The following is a 26,960-nucleotide window of genomic DNA, read 5'->3' as shown; positions in this document are numbered from 1 at the left end:
TACAAAATGAAATGAAAACAATGTAATGGCAGTTGCTAGGTTCGTGATTATGTAAACAGGTAAATGCTAAATGAGTGTCTGTTCTTCTGACTATTTTAAATACTCATATACAAAATACAAAATCTTGAGGAAAACATTTAAAAAATACTCTCTGTTCTATTTTTGCAACTTTCTATAAATCTATAATTATTTCAAAACAAGAGGTTAAAAACAAAATAAAAAAATACTAGCATATATCTGCTATTAACACATTTGAAAAATACAGATGGTATAAAAAAGTCAATACAAGTTTTAAATACAAGCTTACCCATAATCTGAAATATAATTATGAAGTGGGATATTATCTTATGTATCCTTAAAAGGAAAAAATTTTAAATTGCTTTGTATAAATCTTAAAAATTAATGGAAAAATCCTTTAAGAGAAAAATAATTCCCTTTAATAATGGCCTAACATGTATATCTTTAGAAGATAGAAAATTTTTAAATGATTTCAATCTACTTATAAGACCTCAGGTATAAGTTTCTCAAAATTAAAAAACTGCGCAAACAGTAAATCATGTTTATTTAAAATATAGTATTTAATTTCTTTATCTAATGGTTTATTAACCAAAAAATTTAAGTGCAGATCTAGGCTGCAATAAAAACTGAAAACTTGTATGAGAATGAAAATTTGCAGAGTGAATGTGTGTGACTGAAGCTTAGACAGAAAAGAGAAAGATCTGGGAGTAGGGTGGGAAAGGGAGCAGAGTGCCAAGAGAGGGAAGGACGGAGGCAGAGAGACTGAAAGAGGTGAAGCCAGGGAGACACACAGACAGAAAGGTAGGGAGAAAGAGAGGCACGGAGTAGCAAAAGGATGAGAGGGAGAAGAAAGAAGGGCACACAGAGAAACAGACAAAGGAAGAGGGAATGATGGACAGAGACTAACAGATAGGGACAGGAAGAGACCAAGACACAGTGGGAAAGCAAGATACAGAGAATGGGAGATACTGAAACAGACAGGGAGTGAGAGAGAGTCAGAGGGGCAGAAAAGGAAAGGCTGAAAGAAAGAGAAAGAAAAGAGAAAGGGAGGGAGAAAGATAAAAGAGAGAGAGAGAGAGAGATTAAGATAGATTTAGTCAGAAAGGGAGAGACACCCTGAAACACCAGGTAGATGAACAGAAAGGGAGACAGATTGAGACAAAGTGGGAAAGACAAATGTAGAGGGAGAGGGGGAGAAAAATGGGTGGGGATAGGGAGAACGGAAGATGGAGGGAGAGACAAGATAAATCAAGAGGGAGAGACAAATATTTAGAAAGTCAAACAGAAAAAGAGAGGGAGGGCAGGATAGAAGCACACCGACAAACAGAAACCTAAAGGAAAAAGAAGAAATGAAAATGAGGAAAAGTATGAAAAAGAAAAGCAGAATGTGACAAAGGATGGATAAAAGCAGTTGTAAGAAAGAACTGAGAGTATGTGCTGCTTATTTTAATTTTTTTCATTTATAGTTCTCAATATAAAACTTAAAATCTGAGGCTTAAAAATAATGAAATTCTCTTGGCATTAGGGTGAAGCAATGCATCTGATAAAAGACCCTAATTTTAATAATAGCTATTAATATTTTGATGACCCTAATTACTTACACAGTTGGGAATCAGAAATAGACAAAAGAAAGAGCAATGACATTCAGCGTTGATAAAAGGCCATTTAGTGATTTTCTTCCTATTTCCTCTAAAAAAGAGATGAATTATTTCGTAAGAATAAAATAATTGTTTCATAAACGGAGGGGGAAGGAATTCATATCATAACAATTCCAAATGCTGTTAAAATTTCAGCTAATTCCAGATAAAAAGCAAGCAAAACTCTCAAAAACCTTCTAAACAATTCAATTATACGAAAATGACATGTGCTCTTCAGTATCACCTACATGATGAGATTTCAGTTTTGAGGAATCAAAATATCGAGGTAAATGTCAAAGTTTTCAGACTGTATAATTAGGAATCAGATACTCCTCAAAAATTACATAGTTTGATTAGCATTTGCTCTCTTTTGCAATGTGATATCTGATTATGCTAATCATAGCAATGACAGATCTAGGTTTTGCTGTTACAAGCACTTTAAAAATTATTCCACCTCTTCCCCCAAAAGGGTAGCACACCATTACCATGAGTTTTGAAAGTTAAGATTCTTAGCTTCTTAATTTCCAAAAGTCTCATTCATATTGTATTTGTTCCACAATAAAATTTTTAAAATTGAACAAGTCATATAGTATGTCTATTTTAAGATGAACTTCAAAGAGAAGTCATTTTTCCAACTGACAATTTGCTGTGCTATACACAAACACCGATTAGCACACAGGTAAACCATTCTATCAGTAAGTTACAAGAAGTATCAAACATGTGAGGGACTGGGAGAAGAAACTAGTGCTACAGCTGAGAAGTAAATGACGCTACTTTTCACTCCATCAACCTAAACAAATATATCTTTGCAAAAATAAACAAAAACAATTTTAAAAGGCTCTCACTTTCAACATGGTAGAATTTTATCACACATCCTCTAACAAAAATTATGGTACTAAGTGAACATGAATACTTCTTCATGTATCAGATTACCTTCTATACAAATTTAGCAAATGAATTAAGAGTCACATACCTTCATTGTATTGGTATTTGCTTCATCATACAGAGTTAAGAAGATGTTCTTTCCATAGTACCTGTAAACTGCTGCTCTGCGTTGCTCCTCTACAGAGCTCACTGCACACATCCAGCTGATTAGTCAGGCATTGGGAGTGCCTGCTAGAGCAGTCTAAAGCACTTGCTGAGGACTCAGACAATAGAAAGTCAACAGCTGTATGTTGTGATGTCAGTAACACTCTAGCCAGTCACCACCCAGAATATCTGAAATGCATCAGAAGCTATATTGAGCTCTTCATTAGCAATTCAGAAGCAATGATGCAAAAGCCCATGAAACTGTGAATATGCAAAGACTGTCAGGATTTTTGAGATTTCTCGCTATTAAAATATTGTTGCACAATGATGCCTGATCCCAGGTTGAAGAAAAAAAGTTGAGACAACCATATTTTTCTGTAATTCCTTAAAGAACAAGCCATAAATAATTTAGGTATGGTTAATGTCATTTTTAAATTACTCTCTTTGACACTTCTAATATCACTAACAAAAAGCCTTAAAAAAGGCAATTTGTCTATAATAACCAACTTCCTGTGACAGTTTTGCATCTTCCAACTGACTTTACCTGTCACAAAGAAAGAAAATGAATTAACAGCACAATTTCTTATTTCTTAATCTGTTTTTGCTAAAATTAAAATAAGCTTGCTTATTTCTGGCAAGAGCATTACTTCTTCATACCAACAGATGGAGATAGCAGTAGAGCTGCAATCTGAGGACAATTCTGCCTCGTGTCAGATGCTTGTTGGCTATATTACCTCAAGTGGCGGACTTACAAGAAAAGGAATCAACCAAAATCGAATTTAAAAAACCAGGTTTAATAATTATAAGGCAAACAAATCAGATAAAGAAAACAGAATACTAATTGTATCTATTGGGCAACACACTGAACCAGATGAGTATGTTTTCTGGATTCTAGCTATTGTTTTCAGTGATAGCTGGTACAGCATGCGCCTCTGTTTCCCATTTTGTTAAACAAAGATCATACTTTCCAAAAGCATATAGGGATGTTGTAAGGATCCATCAGACAATGCTCATATATTACCTGCACTACGTGAAGAAAGATCTATACACCACTAACCAGAAATCGCACTTTTCCATGTCACTAAAATGTTAAGTCACGTAGAGTTTATATAACCTTACGGATTAATAAACCAGCAGTGCTCTTTATACCAATTTGACAAACACTGAAAGATACCAGCTTTATAGTATAATGTGAAAAAATATTAACACCTTTTCAAAAATGCTCAGCCCTAGAAATAGATTGTTGAAAATACATGAAAATCCACAAAATCTTCCCAAATCTTCAAACAACAAAGGTGATGAGGCAGCTAACAACACTGAGACTTATCTGAGAGGCTTCCCACTGATTTACGTAAAATTTCTCCAGTGTACAATCTTTTACTGCACCCTGCACTTTCTGGTAAAAATCAAGTGCCAGCCTAGGTACCCAAAAAACAAATATCCAAGCCCCTGACCTTTCCATGACGAGTTACCGCTTTTGCCAAAGGGTATAAATAATTTTTTTCTCAGATAAAATCTTTGTTACTTATGAGAAACATATTTCAAGGCAGCTTTTCTTAAAAACTGTAATAGAAACTCTTGTTATGAAACAGATGGACAAGCTAAAATGCAGAATAATGAAACAACCCACTTACATTGTAGCAAAAACAAATGAATATTTTCTACTACATTTCAAAAGATTCTCTTTCCAAGCTTTGGAAATTGTTAGGCAGGCCTTATAAACTCAAGTAATTGTGAATCAGTAAAAAGTCATAATTAAAAATATCTTAAAATACAGTTTTATTGCTGTCAAGTAGAGGTTTTCCACTAATTATGAACGGAAGTAACTTAGCTGTTAATAGTGAGATTTTAGTGACAAAAAACTGTTAATTTAGGAATAATCTACAACTTGTTAATAAGACAGGATCTTATCTTTAATATTCTTTTTGGATGCTACACCAGTAATTGTATGAGTTGGCTTTGTCTCTACCTTACAAATGTTAAAACACAAATAGTGAAACAGGTTTAGGTTTGTAATGATGTTGTGGAACTGTGCTTAAACATGCTACCATGGTCAGGTAATGATAACTTTCAAATAAACCCTCAATAACAGAAATTTGAGTTAATATTCATTTATTTTTTTAGACAGAATCTCGTTCTGTCACCCAGGCTGGAGAGCAGGGGCGCAATCTCAGCTCACTGCAACCTCTGCCTCCCAGGTTCAAGTGATCCTCCTGCTTCAGCCTCCCAAGTAGCTGGGATTACAGGCACCTGCCACCACAACTGGCTAATATTTGTATTTTTACTAGAGATGGTGTTTCACCATGTTGGCCAGGCTGGTCTTGAACTCCTGACCTCAAGTGATCCACCTGCTTTGGCCTCCCAAAGTGCTGGGATTACAGGTGTGAGCCACCACACCCAGCTGAAATCTGAGTTAATAAAATTTAACTTTTTGCTTGCACCTTAAATTTTGTGCTATCCATTTTGGAAAGTCCAGCAACAACTTCTGCAAAAACAGAAGTACACTGACTCTACAGGGTTTACCTGTAGTTATAAGGCAAAAAGATAATTCCCATCTGAATGATAGGAACTGGGGCAACTATGGGACTAATATCAGAAATGTTATTATCTAAATCTAATTACTGACATGGCTGATAAACTTTCTTCTTAATTTTTCTGGTGCCTTAGCTCTTGTGGAACTTTAAGATCTCAACCTTTACAGGTAAAGACAACATTTGAACCTAATTCTCTCACATACTTCCTAATACATTCTAAACAAAAACAGCAAATGATTACTATAGCCAAGGGCCATCTTACGGTAACAATTTTTTAAAGAAATTTTAACACATCTTTTGAAGGAGAAACTCAATTATTTTGCAACCACTAATGTAATCACTGATTCTGGCAAGGATCATAAATATATGACAAAATCTGTTAGATGAGAGATGGTCACTGAACAAGATATTCTTTGGTTACTGATAACTTTTAATTTCAAAGGTATGTTCATTACCAGCAGACTCTACCTTAATCAAGTGATCAAATTTAACATCACCAATAATCAGGCAGGCTAACCTTTTACGCCTCCTGATATAATGCAACAGGGAAAAAAATCACCTATGCTCTATTTCTCCAAAAATATTTAATCTGAATCTAATCATGAAACAATCAGATAAATTCAAACTGTGAACCTACAAGACAGCTAGCTTTAATGCTGAAAAAAATCAGTATTATGGGAAAAAAACCGGGAAAATTACAGAAGACTAGAGAGACCTGTAAACAAAATGTAAAGTGTTATATTTGATTAGATTCGGGAATCTGAGGAGCAACTGAAGTAGTATATACACGGTTGGTATATTAAATGATTACGTTTTATAAATGTTAAATTTCTTGGGTGTGATAAAAATACATTAGCCAGAGAAACAGACACACATAGAGAGAGAAAGCAAATGTGCCAAAATGTTAAGAAGTGGTGAAGACAGAAGGCTATATCTGTGTGTCTATTTTATAACTTTAAACTTTTCTGTGAAACCCTTTCCAGTAGGCCTTTCATTTTCTTTTTGAAGTAAAGATCTATATTTACTGCAGCATTTTTTATTAAGAATTTAAAACATTTTAAAAACTGGTTAGGATTTTTTTTTTTTTACAATGCTATGGGGGCAGAAGGAGACCATTATATAGCAATAAACCTCTATTAGCAAATATACAACATTCTCATATTAACTATATACAGTACTGTAATTTGAAGTAAAAATACCTCACTTTGAAATATAAAAATAGAAAGCAGAGGATGTTATCCTCCTAAAGGAGGGTTCTTTTCCACTATTCCATACCACGCAGTGTGGGTTTCTGGCCCTCCCAGCTTCCCGCGTTCCCTGCACCCTGTACTGAGTAAGTTGATCTCCCCAAGTGGTATTCTGTAGCAGAGTCACTGCCAACAGCCCAGGGACACAAAAAGACCAAGGCATTTCAACTCTGGAAGCTTCCTCATTCCCTTAAGATTCTGCTTTTACTGAACATAAAATTGTAATAACCTAAAAGGAGATAAGAAATTCACTTCCTATGATTTTTAATTTTCATTAAAATTAAAACCATTAACTAATTTGTATTTATTTATTTATTTGAGACAGTCTTGCTCTGTTGCCCAGGCTGGAGTGCAATGGCACAATATCGGCTCACTGCAACCTCCGCCTCCCAGGTTCAGGCAATTCTCCTGGCTCAGCCTCCCTAGTAGCTGGGATTACAGGTGTGCGCCACCACGCCCGGCTAATTTTTTGTATTTTTAGTAGAAACAGGGCTTCACCATGTTAGCCAGGCTGGTCTCGAATTCGTGATCTCAGGTGATCCGCCCACCTGGGCCTCCCAAACTGCTGGGATTACAGGTGTGAGCCACTGCGCCTAGCAAGATGGAAGGATTTTTAAAAGGAGGGAATAAATCAAGAGGTACGGGATATACAGTTACAAAGCACTCATCCATTATCTCATTTAGTCCTTAAAATTCTGAGGAAAAAATCAATTCACCAAGATAATTTGATGTCAAGGCTTAGAGTCAACATAATTCTTAAGAATCTAAGTTGAGGATAATGATGCAAAGTAATTAAGAATATAAACTGAGAGATTTTACAATAATTTAGATGTAAGGTACCATGAGTTAAGGTCAGAGTGTTAACTGGGAAAGAACAATGAAGACAGTGGAGAGACACTTCAAAGCAAAATTTAGAAGGCTAATAAAAATTCAAAAACTTGAAAACCTGGATAAATTAAAGAATGTTGATGCCACTAGAAGTAGGAAATTTGGCATGGTCAACTGGAATAGGGGCAAAAATACTAACTTCTACTCTTGTTCACCACTGACCAAAAGCAAATAAACAAACATTAAGCAGATAAACAACCCTAAATCATCCTCTTCAACTTAACATGTCATAGAAAGGAGATACTACTTACTACTAAGTGGTGAGGAAAGATTGTGGTATTACTCAGATAGTCAGGTGAAGTCAATCAACAGTCCACAACCAATGGTGCAATGAGGTATCCAAAGTTCCAGCGTCAAAGACTACACAAATAATTATAGAAGTAAGGCACCAAGACCGTTGAGGGTAAAGTGAAATGTTCCACAGGTGGGAAATGGAATTGAATTATGAGTATAAGGAAGGACTCATGAGAGTTCCCCTACTGTGGATCTACAGGCAAACAGGACAGACAATGCTCTCAAGGATCTTATACCCCACTTTCGACATACAGTATCTCTGGGCTCCACCCTCACTAATACTGTAATATAGGTAACCATTATTAGTTCCTGCTTAGATTTACCCAGGAGACTTCTTACTGGTCTGCAGCCTTTAAAATGGTTCTGCTTCCCTCTAATTTATTCTTTATACCATAGATGGTCTAATATAAGATATAAACATTATAAAAGAGTAGTAAGTGCCAGGACAGGGGAACTAAAGGATGCCATGGAAGTATCTGAGGGGGACACTGAAAGCCAGTCTTTGAAGGTCAAATAATGTTTTGTGGATGAACTAACATTTAAGCTATCATTTGAAAGAATTAGCCAGGGAAAGAAGACAAAGAATTAGAGGAAGAAAGAACAATACGAACAAGACCCAAAAAGCATTAGGAAGAGTGGATTTGAAAGTAGCTCAGCAAGGCAACAGCTTCAAGTTCAAGGAATGAGTGAATTTCAGAGTAGCTCAGCAAGGCAAGAGCTTCAAGTTCAAGGAAAGCTAAGAGTTTATTGTTGTTTTAAAACAATAAAGCTGAAGATGTAAGTAGGAGCAGACAGGCAAGGCCTTGTGAGTGAAGTTTAAGAGCTAGGACTTTTCCTGAGACTCATTAGGGAGATAATGAAGACAATTAGGGGAGTGACATGTACAGATTTTTCACAGATTTTTCACTTAAAGGGTGACAGCTGATGCCAATCAAATGGATGAGTCCTCTAAGGGAGAGTATATTAAGAGAACAAGCAAAGAAATCAATGGTTGACTCCAGGGGAATAAGAAAAATTCTATTTAGAGCAAGCCCCAATAATACTGCAACAAAAATATCAATAATAAATACAAGTATCTCTTGTGACTCTATTCAATCTTAGTTCAAATAGTGAGAGCTCTGATAGCAAAGCTTACTGTGTCATGAAAATTTTTCTGGCTTCTGAGCTCAGATAACAAGAGTTTAGGTAACAACAGATACCTGGTACCTCAAGCCTTTATCACTCATCCATTCATTTATTTAGAGACAGGGTCTCCCTCTTGCCCAAGCTGGAGTGCCGTGGTGTGATCTCAGCTTGCTGCAACCTCCACCTCCTGGGCTCAAGCCATCCTCCCACGTAAACCTCCCGAGTAGCTAGGACTAAAGGGTGCATGCCACCATGCCCGACTAATTTTTGTAGAGATGGGTTTTTGCTATATTGCCCAGGCTGGTCTTGAACTCCTGGGCTCAAGTGATCCGCCTGTCTCGGCCTCTCAAAGTGCTGGGATTACAACAGTGCTGCGCGAGCCACTATGCCTGGCCCCTATTTTTAAAGATGTTTTATTGGAAATAATTTTAGAATCGGAGAAAAGTTGCAAAAATAGCACAGACATCCTGTATATACCTCATCCAACTTCCCCTTATAACATGTTACATAATTATAGTACAATTACTGATATCAGAAAATTATAACACTATTAACTAATACTACAGACCTTATTTAGATTCCTTAAGCAAACGTCACCAGTTTCATGATTAGATTAGGCATTTTTGGCAGGGACACCACGGAAGTGAAATTGTGCCCTTTCAGTACATTAGGGAACACATGACATTGGCGTGTCTTAGATTACTAGTGATTTCTACTTTACCTGGTTAAGGGGGTATCTGCCATTTCCCCCCACCCGCTGCCCCATAGTTACCATTTTTCTCTTTGTAATTCACATCTTGTGGGGAGATATTTTGCGACCTTGAAAATATCCTGCTTTTCATCACAAATTCTCCCATTGAGTATCCACTGATAGTTCTTGCATGCAATATTTATTACAGTGTTGTCTGCCTAATGATGGTTTTTATTTCTCTCTTTTCATCTATGCTAACTGGAATTCCATGTAAGAAAGAGCTGTCCTTCCTATCCCTCCCATCTATCTTATCTACCTAAATGCCTGTACATGTGTTTTATTTTGTGGGTTATAATCTAATATTATCATTATTTTGTTTCTCAAATTATCCCAGTTTGGGCCATTGGGAGTTCCACCAGATTGGCTCCTGTTGTCCTTTCAACATGCTTTCATCGTTTTTTGAATTACTTTCTGGCACCACATGATGTTCCAGGCACATCTTGTATTATTCTTGCCCCCAGACTCAACCATTTTTCCAAGGACCCATGGTTCCCTTTACTGGAGAATGGCATTTAAAGAAGATCTGAACACTAATGTGCTTACTAGGGTATCATTCCTCTGGCTCTCTCAGGACAGAGCTCGGGAATATGTGTATGTACAGTATACACATATTCACACATCTGTATTATGTATTTTTGTATTCATACATCATACGTATATTAAAAACCATGACTTCATATGGATACCTCAAACTCCAGTCAATGAACATAGCGTTAATTCTAGCCTACTCCTATCTTAATCTGTAACTTCTTTAGACAACAATGAGAAGTCTGACTTTCATTATCTACAATATATTCACTTATTTTTAAAACTTTACACAAAAGGCAGTTTCATAATTCCTAAGTGATACCTCTGTGAGAAACACATTTACTACTTACAATATTTGTTTTTTGTCTTGTGTTTAGCTTTAGAATGCCTAATCAAAATACAGTTTTCCAAAGTTACTTAGTTCTTTTCTTCCCCACTCAAGTCAGTGTTATTCATTGACTTCATAATCAAGTTAATATTGTTCATCTGTTAGTGCTTGCATTACATTTTGGGCTCCTTTCTCCATACCTGCCAATATCCAAGTTGATTTCTGTTATTTCTGAAGACTATGTAAAAAATTATCAGGGTTCTGAGAGTCAAAGTCATATAAAAAATTACAGTCAGAGAAGTGCTGCTCCCTATCTCTACTATCTTATTCCCATTACTCCCAATCTTTCTATACCATTCTCATGCATTCCCTGTTAAGAAACTAGTTTCACTAGTTTCTAGTTTATCATTCTGGTATTTCTTTTGCACAATAAGTTGACATCTGTGCCTGTATTTCCCTGCTTCATAAAGAGTAGCATATTATAGATACTCTTCATACTTTATTCCCTTAATTGCACTGCAAGTAGTTCAGAGATTTTCCTCATTCTTTCTTACAGTGACACAGTACTACTCCATTGTGCAGCTGTACCATCATTTATTCAATCATTCTCCTGAATGGGTATTTAGGCTACTTGCAATATTTCGTAATTACAAACACTCCTAAAATGGATACACTTCTTTAGAGAAGATTCCTAGAATTGGGATTGTTGGGTCAAAAGACAACTGCATATGTCAATTTATTAGGCACTGCTCTCCAGAAAAAGGGCTATGCCAGTGTGCACTTTTACCAGCAGTATGAGAAAGTGCCTTGCAACAAAATTAGCTGACATTCTTTTTAGTTTTCACTAATCTGACAGACAAGAAATGGTGTCTCAGTGCTGTTTTACTTTTTTTTTTTTTTTTGAGACGAAGTTTTGCTCTTGTTGCCCAGGCTAGAGTACAATGGCGCAATCTCAGCTCGCCATAACTTCTGCCTCCCGAGTTCAAGCGATTCTCCTGCCTCAGCCTCCTAAGTAGATGGGATTACAGGCACCTGCCACAACGACTGGCTAATTTTTGTATTTTTAGTAGAGATGAGGTTTCTCCATGTTGGTCAGGCTGGTCTTGAACTCTCGACCTCGGGTGATCCACCCACCTTGGCCTCTCCAAGTGTTGGGATTACAGGTGTGAGCTTATTTCTCCGTATGAACTTAAAACTTTTTATGTGCTTAAGGCCCAGTTTTCATTGTTTGTGAGTTGTCCATCTATGTATTTTCCCCATTTTTTCTAGCAGGTCTTTGGTCCTTTGTTGCTCAGGGTTTTTTTTTTTTTTTTGATTATTTAATTATTAAGAGTTCTTTATATATCAGGGATATGGCTTTTCAGCCTTTTGGCTAAAATCAAGTGTAGTATATTACTGCTATAAGCCTTTTGGCTAAGGTATATGTAGAAAAAATTTTCTTCGAGTGTGTCAGTTTGGTTTTTTGACTTTTTTTCATGTTGGTTTTTGCCATGTAAAATTTTCTTATTTTTATGTAGATGTGTTTGTCAATCTTTGGTTGTCTCTGCATTTTGAATCATAGCCCAAAAGCCTTTTTCATTCACCAAGGTTAAAGAAGAAAACATGGGTTTTCTTATATGGTCTTTTTTTCTCTCTCTTTAAACATTTAGATCCTTAACCTGTTTGGAGGGTTTTTTTTTTTTTTGGTAACAGCTAATTATTGGATATAATTTATATAGCATACATTCATCCATTTAAATTCATTCGGTGTCTTGTTCAGTGGCTTTTAGCATATTCATACAGTTGTGTAGCCATCACAATAAATTTAGGAACATTTTCATTATTCCAATGAGAAACTACTATACCTTTTATCAGTCACCCCTCTTTAAACCAAACTCCCTTAGCCCCCAGCAACCACTAATCTACTTTCTCACTTTACAGATTTGCCCTTCATTGACATTTCATATAAATGAAATCATACAATCTGTGGTCTTTTGTGACTGCTTTATTTCACTTAGTATAATGTTTTCAAGTTTCACCCACATTGTAGCATGTATCACAGCTTTTCTTTTTATTGCTGAATTATGTTTCATTGTATGGACATACCACAGCACACTTTGCTTATCCAATTATCAGTTAATACACATATGAGTTTGAATTTTTTGGCTGTTATGAATAATGCTATGAACACTTGTGTATATGTTGTGTTTATTCTTATACATGGCACAAGATGTATAATACACAAGATGTATCTAATGTTATTTCTTTCTAAATATCTCAGTACTATTTATTCAGTGGTATCATTTATTATCTGGGACATTCAGATATCTGGGTACCATTTATTAAAAAGCCAATTTCTACCTTCTATCACTTTTTTTTTTTTTTTTTGAGACAGGGTCTCACTCCGTCACCCAGGCTGGAGTGCAGTGACACTATCATGGCACACTACTGTCTTGGATGTCCTGGGTTCAAGCGATCGTCCCATCTCTCGGCCTCCTGTGAAGCCACCATGCCTGCTAATTTTTGTAGTCAGGGTTTCGCCATGTTGACCAGCGTGGTCTCAAACTCCTGGGCTCAAGTGATTCGCCTGCCTTGTCCTCCGAATGTGCTAGGATTACAGATGTGAGCCACTGAATCCAGTCCAAGATACCATTTTTATTATTTCCACTTGTACCTGTGTCTGTTTCTGGGCTTTCTATTCTACTGCTCTATTTATTTATTCATGTGATAGCAGCACACAGATTTAATTATAGAAGCTTTATAGTATATGTTTTAATGTCTCTTAGAGCTAGTCCCACCAACAGTTTCTCTTTTCTAGTTTCTTCCTGGCTATTCTTGTATATTTGTTTTCCCATAAGACTTAGTATCAACTTGTCTAACTTAAAAAAAAAAAAAAAAGGCTTCTTGGTGTTATTACTGAGAATGCATTAATTTCAGAAATCAAGGAGAACTGACATCTTTACAATGAGGAGCCATCCTATTCAAATCTACTTTTATTACTTAAGTTTTGAATAAGTTTCTTCCCGTATGCTCTGTCCATTTTTATGTTTAATAAGCATTTAATCTTTGTTGTTATTGTAAGTGGAGTTTTCTCTACCATTATGACTAACTGGCTACTGTCTGTATATAAGAGTCTATTGATTTTTTAAGTTAATTTTATTGAATTCTTTTATCATTTGGATTAATTTTACTAGTGATCCCCCATAGTTTTCCAACCATACTACAGGTTGACTATCCCTTATCAAAAATATTTGGGTTGGGCGGGGCATGGTGGCTCATGCCTGTAAATCCTAGCACTTTGGGAGGCCAGGTGGGTGGATCACTTGAGGTCAAAGTTCAAGACTAGCGGGGCCAACATGGTGAAACCCTGTCTCTACTAAAAATACAAAAATATCCAGGTATGGGGATGGACACCTGTAATCCCAGCTATTTTGGAGGCTGAGGCAGGAGAACTGGTTGAACCTGGGAGGTTAAGGTTGCAGTGAGCCAAGATCACGCCATTGCACTCCAGTCAAAACCAAAAAAGTTTGGGTCGAGATATTTCGAATTTTTTTGCATTTAGGAATTTCTTCATTATTTTCATTGCGGCCTTAATCCAAAATCTGAAATGCTTCAATAAGCATTTACTTTGTGCATTATATGACTGCTTAAAAAGTTTTGAATTTTGGAGCCTTTCAGATTAGGAATACTCAACCCGTATTATATAATCTGCAGAGATGGTCTTTCTTCTTTACCCATTCTTATGCCTCTAATCGATGTATCTAACTATATTGGTTAATACCTCCATTATAATGTCGAACAGCATTAAGATAGTGCACATTTGCCTTGTATAATGCACATTTGCCTTGTTTCTGTATATTGTGGAAATACTTCCAGTATTTCCCATTATATGTAAGACTCCTGGCTTTAGGACTAAGATATATAAATTTCATCATTTCAAAAATGTATCCCACAATCCCTATTTGAGAGAGAGAGAGAGAGAGAGAGAACGAGCACAAAATGGGTGGATCTTGTTGAAGGCTCCTTCAGCACCTATGGAAATAATGAGTTTTCCTCACAAATCTATCAGTAGGGAGTATGCTAATGAGTATCCTAGTATTAAGCCAGTCCTGCATCCCTGAAATAAATCTCACATGGTCATGGTATATCACTTCATAATGATAATATTTAATTTAGTATTTCTACATCAATATTCTTATGCGACGCTGATTTATAGCTTTCTTCAATGCTGTTCTTACCAGGTTTAAGTATCAATAGTATGTTTGTTTCACAGAAATTCAGAAGCTTTCCAGCATTTCCAGTGCTCAGGAACAATTTATGCAGCAGTGGGACTATCTGGTCTCTGAAGGTCTGATAGAATTGCTTGGTGAAACCATTCAGGTTTATGCTTTTTGGTGGGATAGTTTAGTAGTATTCTTTCTTTTATGGAAATTAGTCTGTCCAACTTCTTTAACTCCATGTTGGTAATCTGCATTTCCCTAGAAAATTACTCATTTCATCTAGGTTTCCAAATAACTGCAGTGAGGTCTGCTAAGTAGTCTCTTGTGATTTTAAAATTTTTAAAAAATTTTTAGTGGTTATTTACCACTTTCTTATCTTATTTTGCATATCTATGTTTTACTCCTTTCCTTTACATGATTAACTAACTGTCTATTTTCAGAATTTAAAACTTTCAGAATACAGATTTATTAGGTCTTGTTTTTCTATTCCCTACCTCATTAATTTCTGCTTTTATCTTTATTATTTCCTTCTAGGCATGCTGTTTAGGTTTACTTTGTTTTCCTAAATTTTGTTTTGAGCTCAAAATTTAATTCATTTATGTTCATTTTTTCAGATAAATGTGTTTACTGCTATAAATTTTTTTTATTAAAGCACTATATTACTGGGATGTTTTACAAGATTCCTATTTTAATAGTGCCCTCTTCTGTCAGTATACCAAAGTCCTGCCAATTATTTGTTTTGTTGTGAGGGGAACAGTTGGCTATGAATTCTGTAACTTAACTTTGTGGTTCTCTTTGTTTTGCTGCATTCTGAATCTCCTCCTTTGCTTTATTACCTTTTCACCACTCAACTGCCAAAGGGTGCTTCTCCTCTACTTATGTACCTTCTTTTTCTCCCCTAGAAGCTATGCACTTTGAAGACTGCCTCTTCAGATTGTATGTATTTTTCTTTTGATTTTTTAGGCAGAGTCTTGCTCTGTCACCCAGGCTAGAGTGCAGTGGCGTGATCTCGGCTCACTGCAAACTCTGCCTCCCAGGTTCAAGCAATTCTCCTGCCTCAGCCTCCCGAGTAGCTAGGATTACAGGCGCCCGCCACTGCGCCCAGCTAAGTTTTGTATTTTTCAGTAGAGACAGGGTTTCACCATCTTGGCCAGGCTGGTCTTGAACTCCTGACCTCACGATTCACCTGCCTCGGCCTCCCAAGATTATGTATTTTTAAGTCCCTCCGCTGTAATCCCTACTTTTACTCTATTTGGATACCTTAAAAAAAAAAAAAAGAATTTTCAGACTTAGGGTAGACTTTTTCAGGCTGAACATTTAGATAACGTTAAGATTCCCTCTCCATTTTGTCTCCATTTTTCTTTGCCTATGCTTGCCACAAAGTCTTGTGGCAGGCAGGAGATGAATGGAAGTATGAGAGATCACATGCCAGGATCTGCTGAGTGCTCTCTTTTTAGTTACAGTAATACTGAATTCTTAGACTCTCTTCAAGTTATGCTGTCTTCAAATTCTGTATAGATTTTTTTCCTTCCTATTCTATATTTATTTGAAGGAAAATTGGGAGGCAGTAGATCCATGACCACTACTGTCTTTAGTTATTTGGAAGTCCTCCTTGAAAATTTTCTTTTGGTAACAGCTTATCGACATACAAACGACATGTCATATAACTGCCCATTTAAAGTGTATAATTCCATACTTTTTAGTATACTCATAGTTATGTAACAATCACAATCAATTTTAGAATATTTTCATCATCCCATAGAGCAACTGCCCTCTTTAGCTATTGCCTCCTGATTCCTCCATTCCCCATCCAGACCGAGACAACCACTAATCTACTATCTCTATAGATTTACCTATTCTAGCCATTTTATATAAATGGTATCATACAATATATGGTCTTCTGTGGCTGACTTCCTTCACTTAGCACAGTGATATCGAGAGTCATCCATGCTGTAGGATTTATCAGCAATTCATTCTTTATCGTGAAAATAATATTCCATTTTATGGCCGGGCGCGGTGGCTCAAGCCTGTAATCCCAGCACTTTGGGAGGCGGAGATGGGCGGATCACGAGGTCAGGAGATCGAGACCATCCTGGCTAACACGGTGAAACCCTGTCTCTACTAAAAATACAAAAAAAAAACTAGCCGGGCGAGGTGGCGGCGCCTGTAGTCCCAGCTACTCGGGAGGCTGAGGCAGGAGAATGGCCTAAACCCGGGAGGTGGAGCTTGCAGTGAGCTGAGATCTGGCCACTGCACTCCAGCTCGGGCGACAGAGCCAGACTCCGTCTCAAAAAAAAAAAAAAAAAAAAAAAAAAAAAAAAAAAAAAAAAAAAAAAAGAAAGAAAATAATATTCCATTTTATGGATACGCCACATTTTGTTTATCCATTTGTCAGCTGATAACATTTGGCTTGTTTCCATCTATTGATTATTATAAATATGCTGCTATGAACATTCATGTACTATCCAAATTTTTGTGAGAACACGTTTTCATTTCTCTTGGCTATATATCTGGGTTGACTTGTTGGGTAAAATGACAACCCTGTTTCCCCAGCAATTTTGTACAATTTAACATTCCCAACAACAACGTAGGACGGTCCAATTTCTGCACATCCTTACCAATTCTTATGTGTTTTATTTTATTATAGTCATCCTAGTGGGTATGAAGTCATATCTCATTGTGGTTTTGATTTCAATTTTGGTTTTGATTTACATTTTCTTGATGGCTAAAATGTTGAGTATCTTTCCATGTGCTTATTGGCCTTATGTGTATCTTCTCTGGGAAAATATCTATTCATATCACTTGCCCCTTTTAAATTGGGTTATGTGTCTTTACTACTGAGTCATAAGAGCTTCTCATGTTTTCTGTATACAAGTCCTTTTTCATTTTTTAAAATTTTGCAGGCTGGGGCCAGGTGCAGTGGCTCATGCCTGTAATCCCAGCACTTTGGGAGGCCAAGGCGGTGGGTCACTTGAGGTCAGGAGTTTAAGACCAGCCTGGCTAACATGGTGAAACTCTGTCTCTACAAAGAAAAAAAAAAAAAAATTAGCCGGGTGTGGTGGTGTGCCTGTAATCCCAGCTACCTGGGAGGCCAAGGCAGGAGAATTGTTTGAACCTGGGAGGTGGAGGTTGCAGTGAGCTGAGACGGCACCACTGCACGCCAGCCTGGATGATGAAGTGAGACTGTGTCTCAAAATAAATACAATAAATTAAAATAAAATTATGCAGGCCAAGTATAGTGGCTCACGCCTATAATTCTAGCACTCTGGGAAGCCAAGGTGGGTAGATCGCTTGAGTCCAGGAGTTCGAGATTAGCCTAGGCAGCATAGTGAAACCCCATTTCTACAAAACATACAAAAATTAGCTGATATGGTGGAGTGTGCCTGTAGTCCTAGCTCTATTGGGGGCTGAGGTGAAAGGATTGCTTGAGCCCCAGAGGTAGAGGCTGCAGTGAGCTGTGACTGTGCCACTGCACTCTGGCCTGGGCCACAGAGTGAGACCCTGTCTTAAAAAAAATAAATAAAATTAGGCCAGGTTCAGTGGCTCACGTCTGTAATCCTAGCACTCTGGGAGGCTGAGGCAGGTGAACTGCCTGAGCTCAGGAGTTCGAGACCAGCCTGGGCAACATGGCGAAACCCGGTCTCTACTAAAATACAAAAAATTAGCTGGGTGTGGCAGTGTGTGCCTGTAGTCCCAGCTACTCAGGAGGCTGAGGGAGAAGAATTGGTTGAACCAGGGAGGTGGAGGTTGCAGTGAGCTGAGATTGCGCCACTGCACTCCATCCTGGATGACAGAGCAAGACTCCGTCTCTAATAAATAAATAAATAAATAATAAAAAATAATAACAAAATAAAATTTTGCTACTAAATATCCTGTAAATCTTTTATCAGATACATAGTTTGCGAATATTTTCTTCCATCTGTGAAAATATTTCACTTTCTTGATGGCATCCTATAAAATATAAAACTTTTTAATTTGGTGAAATCCAGTTTATCTGAAATTGACATACTTGAAAAACATTTTTCAACAAACATTTTATATTCCTCATTAACTAAAAAAATATGTTGCAACTCCAGGAATTTCTGGCAGTATAGGCATGTTTTAAAAAGCACTGTATAGTTATTTTTGGCCTCAAGAATAGTAAATCAAAAATGCTAATAAGTATATTGACTTTTCTGACGGGTCGAAATGCAATTTTTGATCAAGTCATTGCCTAAATGAGTCTTCCTACCATTAGGCTACAACACACATGTTGAAAATAGCTTTGTGGCACTTTAGGCTAGATGATATTTTTAAAAAGAAAATAGTTTTAAAATTAAGACAATAAAGCTAAATAAAAGAGCAAATGACCTGAAACAATAAAACTGTACATTTGATGGCATGTAAGAGCAACAAGGACTTCGTCAATACTGGCAAGAAGCTTTATTACACATAATCTCTACAACGAAGTCTGTGAATTACTTAATTTCTATCTTCTTGTGCTCATTTCTACAATTCTGGGAGAACTAATTTTTATCCTAGGCCCTCAGTTGTAAAGGGGAACTGATTCTAGCATTAGGTTTGGGATGCATAATGCAATCAATAATTTTTTTTTTCCAAAAAAGTTTTCCTTTCCCTTTGAATATATAAACCAGTTTTCCCTCCTCTTTTTAGCTGCTAAGTTATACAAAATAGTTTCTTGAGAGGCTGATGGTAATTGTGACACAGTCATCTAATCACTAACAGAAATCAAATGAAAGATTTTTTTTTTTTTGCAAGTACATGGGCCACAAAGTAGAAGGCAGTATTTGCTTATGTATTCCTACAGTATACAGACACATCATTACACATGGAAGATAACACTTTAGACAATACTTTACTACCCTATATGACATTTAACACTGAGATCATTTAACTTGTATAGCAAATAAAGAAAGGTCAGAGAATTATTCTAGATGCAGTTGGTGGAACACAAGCTTAAGTGGCAGAAAATAAGAATAATTTAGCTGTTTAAAATTCCTCATCTCAAATACCCTAGTAAATAAAAGATATGTTTATGATCAATAGTTAATTCAAAATCATCAGCTGAGGAAATACATTTTTCTATTTATTGAATGAAAACAACAAATGGATCAAGAGTTAACACTTAAAAAGAGCTTACTGGCCAGGCGTGGTGGCTCACACCTGTAACCCCAGCACTGTGGGAGGCCAAGGCAGGCAGATCACGAGGTCAAGAGATCGAGACCATCCTGGCTAACACGGTGAAACCCAGTCTCTACTAAAAATACAAAAAATTAGTGAGGCATGGTGGCGGATGCCTGTAGTCCCAGCTACTCGGGAGGCTGAGGCAGGAGAACGGCGTGAACCCGGGAGGCGGAGCTTGCAGTGAGCTGAGATTGCGCCACTGCACTCCAGCCTGGGCGACAGAAAGAGACTCCCTCTCGATAAATAAATAAATAAATAAATAAATAAATAAATAAGAGCTTACGACATGAAAGGTATGTTCTAAGCATTCCCTGTGAGGCAAGTTGTACTAACATCCTTATCTCTGAGTTGGGAAAACTAAGACACAGATAGGTTAAGTAAATTGTTTAAGGTCACACAACTAGTGAGTGGTAGAGTCTAGTATCTGAAGTGAGCGGTCTGGCTCTATAATCCGTGTGCTTACCTACTTTGATATGCCACCTATTTCTCTGTGATTATGAATTTTTTTTTTTTTGAGATGGACTCTTATTCTGTTGCCCAGGCTAGAGTGCAGTGGCATAATCTTGGCTCACTGCAACCTCTGCCTCCCAGGTTCAAGCGATTCTCTTGCCTCAGCCTCCCAAGTAGCTGGGACGACAGGCATGCGCCACCATGCCTGGCTAATTTTTGTATTTTTAGTAGAGATGGGGTTTCACTATGTTGTTCAGGCTGGTCTTGAACTCCTGACCTTGTGATTCACCCGCCTTGGCCTCCCAAAGTGCTGGGATTACAAGCATGAGCTGCCGTGCCCAGCAGTAATTGTGGAATTTTAAAAAATCTTCTATATTCTTAATAGTTTTAACTGACAAACATCACCATCTACTCTGATTTATTCCTACAGAGTCGGGCAAATCTAGCCCATGTACTCCAGAGTATTAAACCAGTGAAACTTAAATAGGCTACAGTAAAAACTGCAGGACTTTGTAAGTGATTGGACTGGAGGAGATAAAGGAGATATGATGCCCAAGTTTCTGGTTTGAGGGACTGGGTATACAGAGTGAGAATTAAGATCAGGATTTCCTGAGATGGGGGTGGGGGAGGAGGAAGTCTTCCCTTCACTGTCCTTTTACACATTCTTCGACTTTGAGGGCAGTGAAATCTCAAGACTGAGTGGTTGGACCTCATCCACTTGAGTCTGTTTCCCTTACTGGCCAAGTGACAACTCCTTATCCCTTTCTTCCGAGAGGTCACCAATACGCCCTATGAATAGAATTGTTTTTTAAATGAAAAACTGTTTTTTAAAAAAAATACTGTTAAACTTGTATGAATACTGAACTCCATCTCAAAGGTTAAAATAACTGTCACTAGGCCAGGCACAGGGGCTCACGCCTGTAATTCCAGCACTTTGAGAGGCCAAGGCGGGTGGATCACCTGAGGTCAGGAGTTCAAGACCAGCCTGGCCAACATGGTGAAACCCTGTCTCTACTAAAAATACAAAAAATTAGCCGGGTGTAGTGACAGACGCCTGTAATACCAGCTACTTGGGAGGCCGACGCAGGAGAACCACTTGAACCCGGGAGGCGGAGCTTGCAGTGAGCCAAGATCGCGCCACTGAACTCCAGCCTGGGCGGCAGAGCGAGACTCCATCTCAAAAAAACAAAAACAAAAACAAAAACAAAAAGACAAGCAAACGAACAAAAAAAACCTGTGGCCAGGTGCATTGGCTCACTCCTGTAATCCCAGCACTTTGGGAGGCCAAGGTGGGCGGATCACTTAAGCCCAGGAGTTTGAGACCAGCCTGGGCAACACAGTGAAACCCCATATCTACAAAAAATTAGTGGACATGATGGCATGTGCTTATAGTCCCAGCTACCTGGGAGGCTGAGGTGGGAGAATCACCTGAGTCTGGGGAAGTTGAGGCTGCAGCGAGGCGTGATTGAGCCACTGCACTTCAGCCTGGGTTATAGAGTAAGGCCCTGTCACAAACAAACAAAAACAAAAAAACACAAAAATGTGGCCAGGCATGGTGGTTCAGGCCTGTAATCTCAGCACTCTGGGAGGCCAAGGCAGGAGGATCCCTTGAGACCAGGAGTTCAAGACCAGCCTGGTCAAAAGAGTAAGATCTTGTTTCTCCCCCCAACAACAAAAAAAAACAACAAAAAACAAAAAGCCAGGTGTGATACACGCCTGTAGTCCCAGTTACCTGGGAGTCTGAGGTGCGAGAATCACCTGAGCCCAGGAATTTGAGGTTATAGTGAGCTATGACTGTGCCTCTGCACTCCAGCCTGGGCAACAGAGTGAGACCTTGTCGCTAAAAAAATAAAAAACAAAAAAACAAAGGTAAAAAATAGAAAAACTAGCTCCAGGAAAATCCTGAAATGAGAACAGTAGATGACTCTTGGGCATGGTTTACCCTTTCGATGAAAAAAACCTGTTAGTTTAAATATTTAATTAAAGATTTTAAAATTTTACTTTACTTTTTTAAAGGGAAGATAAAAGAGATGCATCTTGATATACTCTAGGATACTAAGCTCTAGAGGTGAACAGGTGAAATACTCAGATATACCATTCTCACCAGAATACTGGTCAAGCAGTAAACCCCTAGTCCCCTTCCCCACATTGGTAAAAGGTCACAGTTTGGGAGTGAAAAGTAAAGCTTATGAGTGTACGTGTATGCATATACATAATGTACTCATTCATCTTTGGGAAAAATCAAGTTACTATCTATATATATGACTCAAGAAATTAACAGTACCCAAAGTACCTGGGTGTGTAATTCCAAGGAATAAGTACTAATTAATTATATTGGGCTCTAACTGGATGAAGTGTATAAAGAGAAGCAGGATTGTTAGGAGACAGCAGAGACTACCTGTCTATGGGATGCAGATTGGTAGGATACTGCTCAGTTACTGCAAAAAATTCATACATTCATCTGTATCCCAAGCACTATTACAGATACTTTTGAAATTAAAAAGAAATTCTTTCACACTTGAAAAAGCTGAGAACTTGACCACAAAGACAAGTAGTAGAGCCAGTAGTGCCAATACCAGCAAGGTAGAAAGCATCTTGCTGGGGTTTACATTTTTTTTCTGAGACGGAGTCCCGCTCTGTCGCCCAGGCTGAAGTGCAATGGCACTATCTCGGCTCAGTGCAACCTCTGCCTCCCAGGTTCAAGTAATTCTTCCGCCCCAGCCTGCTGAGTAGCTGGGATTACAGGTACCCGCCATCATGTTGGCTAATCTTCCTATTTTTGTAGAGACAGGGTTTCACCAAGCTGGCCAGGCTGGTCTTGAACTCCTGAACTCAGGTGATCTGCCTGCCTTGGCCTCCCAAAGTGCTGGGATTACAGGCATGAGCCACCATGCTGGGCTTACAGTTTTGATCATTTCCTTCCCTAGGACCATCCAAACAACTAACAAACCTTAATCTGAACCTCTTGCTCACCAAACAGCCTTCTAATTAATAGTCTGGATTTCCATGCAGATTAACCTGAAGAAGAAAATATACTGGTAATGCTGACAGAAGCACTACTCAACTTTCACAGTAAATTAATAATCTGGCATTCGGATTTATTCAGTCTCTGCAAACATCATTAGCATATATAACCTGAGCTTATTTTATGTGAATCTACAAAAACAAAATTTCAGAGTTCTCAAAGTTGAGGCCACAAGCACTGTATTTCAGTAATGTAAACGATGCCTTGTAAGATCTCTGGGTAGTATCACTCTTACTCCCTAACTTATCCCCTTTCACATAAAGACGCTACTGTAAGATAGTACAAAGAGTTTTACAAATATTCTGGATTAGCATTACAAAACAATTGCCAAGTTTTTTTTAAAGAAAAAAATCCCCCTGCTTACCCCTCAAAACCAAGGGTGTGTCTAGCTCAGGGAAGGTAGAAGTTGTTCAGGGTAGACAATCAGATAAAATAAGATGCAAATACAATATATAAATCGTAAGTTACTTATTTTTAAAAAAGTTTTCAATTTTACTATACATATATCTGAAGTTAAGTTTCAAATGTATCTGTTGGGAGAAAAGCTGAGTGTTGGGAGAGAAGCTGAGGCAGGGCTTGCCTGTTGGCTAGATTTGCTGGCTCCTTGCTTCTAGCACTCCCATTATCTCAAGTAGCCATATGTTTCCCATTCACTTGATACACCGTTTCCTTTCAACCCCCACATCTCACCACCTGTTTCTTTCTTTGATCACCAATAAACAGCATAGGCTCCCAGAGCTCAGGGCCTTCACAGCCTCCACACTAGCCATGGCCCCCTGGTCCCACTTTCTCTCTCAAACTGTCTTTTTCTCATTCCTTTGACTCCACCAACTCATCGCCCCCAAGACCTGGTGTTGGGTCTGATCACCCCAACATGTATCTTTTTATTGTACAAGGCAGTGATTTAGTTTCTTATTGTTGAAACTGCAAAAAAAAAAAAAAAAAAAAAAAAAAAAAAAAAAAAAAAAAATCAAGTCTGGCTGTGAGCAGTAATTTCTACTAATTAAAATTTAATAATTACTATTAAGTTATACTTTTAATTTTGCAAGTAAAGAAGAAAAAGATGAACATACCTGAGAGAAACAGCCAAAGAAATGAACAGGTAGTCCAAGGCAAAGAAATGAAAGATTTTTGATTGAAGCAAAGCAATTTTTAAAAAAGCAGCATTTTTGAACTAGATCCAATGGCACGTGCCTATAGTCCCAGTTACTTAGGAGGCTAAGGCAGAAGGATTCCTTGAGCCCAGGATAAGTCCAGCCTGGGCAACATAATGAGATCTTGTCTCTTAAATAAATAAATAAATAAATAAAACATTTTTTTTCATTGGCAAGGACAGAAGATAACTTTGCCAAGTGCAAGGAGGGCTCAGCAAATGTACACTCTCATAAACTGTTGTGAAAAATGGTCCAAACTCTTTGGAGGTCAGTTTACCAGTATGTATCAAAAGCCTTATACTGAATATATCTTTGATCCAGGAAGACCACTTAGAGAAAGTTTATCCTAAAGAAAAAACTACAACATACATCAAAGTGTTGTTTTAAAAGACTGAAAAACTGTACACAGTAGAACTGGCTGTGTTAAATGGAAATACAGTACATTCAATAAAATCAGAAATGTCCTTACTGGCAGCAAAGAGGATAATGATATTTTAAGTGAAACAAAAAAGTAGACCATAAAATGGTATGCACAGTATGATCTGATTTTTAGTTAAAATAAGAAAAAGGAATACCTTATCCATTTTGCGGTAACTACTTGCCAGGCAATGTGGAAAATACACTTTTAAAAGTTTGGAAGGTTATACACCAAATGTTAACAGTAAATAGTAATTTATTGGTGGCTAGTTTTCATATTTTTGCTTATCTGTATTTTGTCCTCTATGAATATGTATTAATATTTATTTTTAAAATATAAACAAAATCTATGTGCTAGGACCTATATATGTGGGAAATGTGACTCTTTGAGACCAATCTTACTCTACTCTGCACTGTAGAAATTTTTCTGCAACATTTAGAGGACTCAGCACTTTGGGAGGCAGAAGCCAGGTGGATCACCTGAGGTCAGGAGTTCGAGACCAGCCTGGCCAAATGGTGAAACCCCATCTCTACCAAAAATACAAAAATTAGCCGGGCATGGTGGTGCACACCTATAATCCCAGATACTTGGGAGGCTGAGGCAGGAGAATCGCTTGAACCTGGGAGACAGAGGTTGCACTGAGCCAAGATTGCGCCACTGCATTCCAGCTTGGGCAACAGAGTGAGACTCTGTCTCAAAAACAAAGCAAAACAAAAAAAGGAAATTTTTCTGCAACATTTAAATTCACCATTTGCAGAATGCACATTTCATTTATCTCCTTTCTAAGTACAATATTACACATGGTAAGAAAGCAGCTGCATATAACTTACTGCCTAGGTAGAGGTACAAAATATACAGTAATATAGTTTGGATGTTTATCCCGTTCAAATTTCATGTTGAAATGTAATCCCCAATGTTGGAGGTGGGACCTGTTGGGAGGTGTTTGGGTCACGGGGGGAGATTCTTCATGAATGTCTTGGTGCTGTCCTTGTGATGATGAGTGAGTTTTTGCTCTGAGATCACGGAGGACGTGATTCATGTGGCACCTCCCCACTCTCTCTTGTTCCTGCTCTCGCCGTGTGATGTGCCTGCTTTCCTACCCTCCCTATGATTGTAAGCTCCTTGAAGCCCTCACCAGGAGCAGATGCTGGCACCATGTTTCCTGTACAGCCTGCAGAACACTGAGCCTAAACAAACCACTTTTCTTTATAAATTACCCATGCTCAGGTATTCTTTAATAGCAATGCAAGAATGGACTAACACATATAGAATAATACATGAGCTAAACTGTAACCATAAAAAGATTAAGGCTGGTATTGTACAGCCAGCTTATTTTTAGTGGTTGGTCTTTTCCTCCCATCACAGGATTATAAAAGTATTCCACTGGGCTTTGGGTATTTACCCCACCCTAGTCCTAACTTATTTAAAAAATAGTAATGGCTATTATTATGGAGTCCTAAAAAGATATTTGTTATGATTTTATACCAAATACCTTGCCAAAAATTTTAAATGGCTACTAAAGAGCTAAAAAGTATACAATCAAATCAAATAAATAAATAACCCTTACCAAAAGGAAGACATATGCTAACCAAGACCGCTGATACAGAATTGACAGACCAAATCTGGGCCTAGGAGTCACGGCAGCAAGAGCAAAATGGAACAAGATATGTACACAGTTCTCATTCACAGAAAATCAGGAAATGTATCAAAGTTTTTAGAACAAAGATTTTTCTTGCTTTAAATTAAAAGGCAATTCTTAAGTTTGCTTTGGCAGTGCATAAGCAAAAATTATATTATACAGCCCCAGCACAAGAGTGACACACATGCACACATTTATTCCCCATGCTAAGGATTTCAGAGTGCCTCAGTGTGATCTCATCGACTAACTGTTAGTTGTAAGGGGTAAATGAAAAAATTAGGTTATCAGCCAAATGAAATAAAAACACTCACATAAGACATTTCTGCCAATCATTGCCAAAAATGGTGCACAATAGTGAGGATGACCAAATAACTTATCCAGACTGGAATACTTTTCATAATGAAAGGGGATACTATTATTTTTGCTGGGCAGCAGGTAATGTGGTCGCCCTAGTTATCAACCTGACAGCAAATGGTAAAGGCAGAAAGTAAAAGGATAAAATGGTCCATTTA

At 37.7% G+C, this 26,960-nt stretch overlaps 1 protein-coding gene across 7 annotated transcripts in view; it reads right to left on the bottom strand.

The window, feature by feature from the left end:
- Positions 1–26,960, bottom strand: part of R3HDM1 (R3H domain containing 1) — a 203,007-nt gene that overhangs the window by 144,538 nt on the left and 31,509 nt on the right. For 2 of the 7 annotated variants that reach the window (XM_025403879.1, XM_025403883.1), the window contains exon 1: positions 2,629–2,809. The exons of 3 other annotated variants lie outside the window; for them this stretch is intronic. The gene's annotated coding sequence lies outside the window, so the exon portion shown is untranslated. Of the gene's footprint in view, positions 1–2,628; positions 2,968–26,960 lie in introns of those variants that run through there. 2 more of the 7 variants (XM_025403882.1, XM_025403878.1) reach the window with 2 other exon arrangements.

This window comes from Theropithecus gelada, chromosome 12, assembly GCF_003255815.1.
Source record: "Theropithecus gelada isolate Dixy chromosome 12, Tgel_1.0, whole genome shotgun sequence".
Taxonomy (NCBI): Eukaryota; Metazoa; Chordata; class Mammalia; order Primates; family Cercopithecidae; genus Theropithecus; species Theropithecus gelada.
This window is presented reverse-complemented; position numbering and strand designations above follow the sequence as displayed.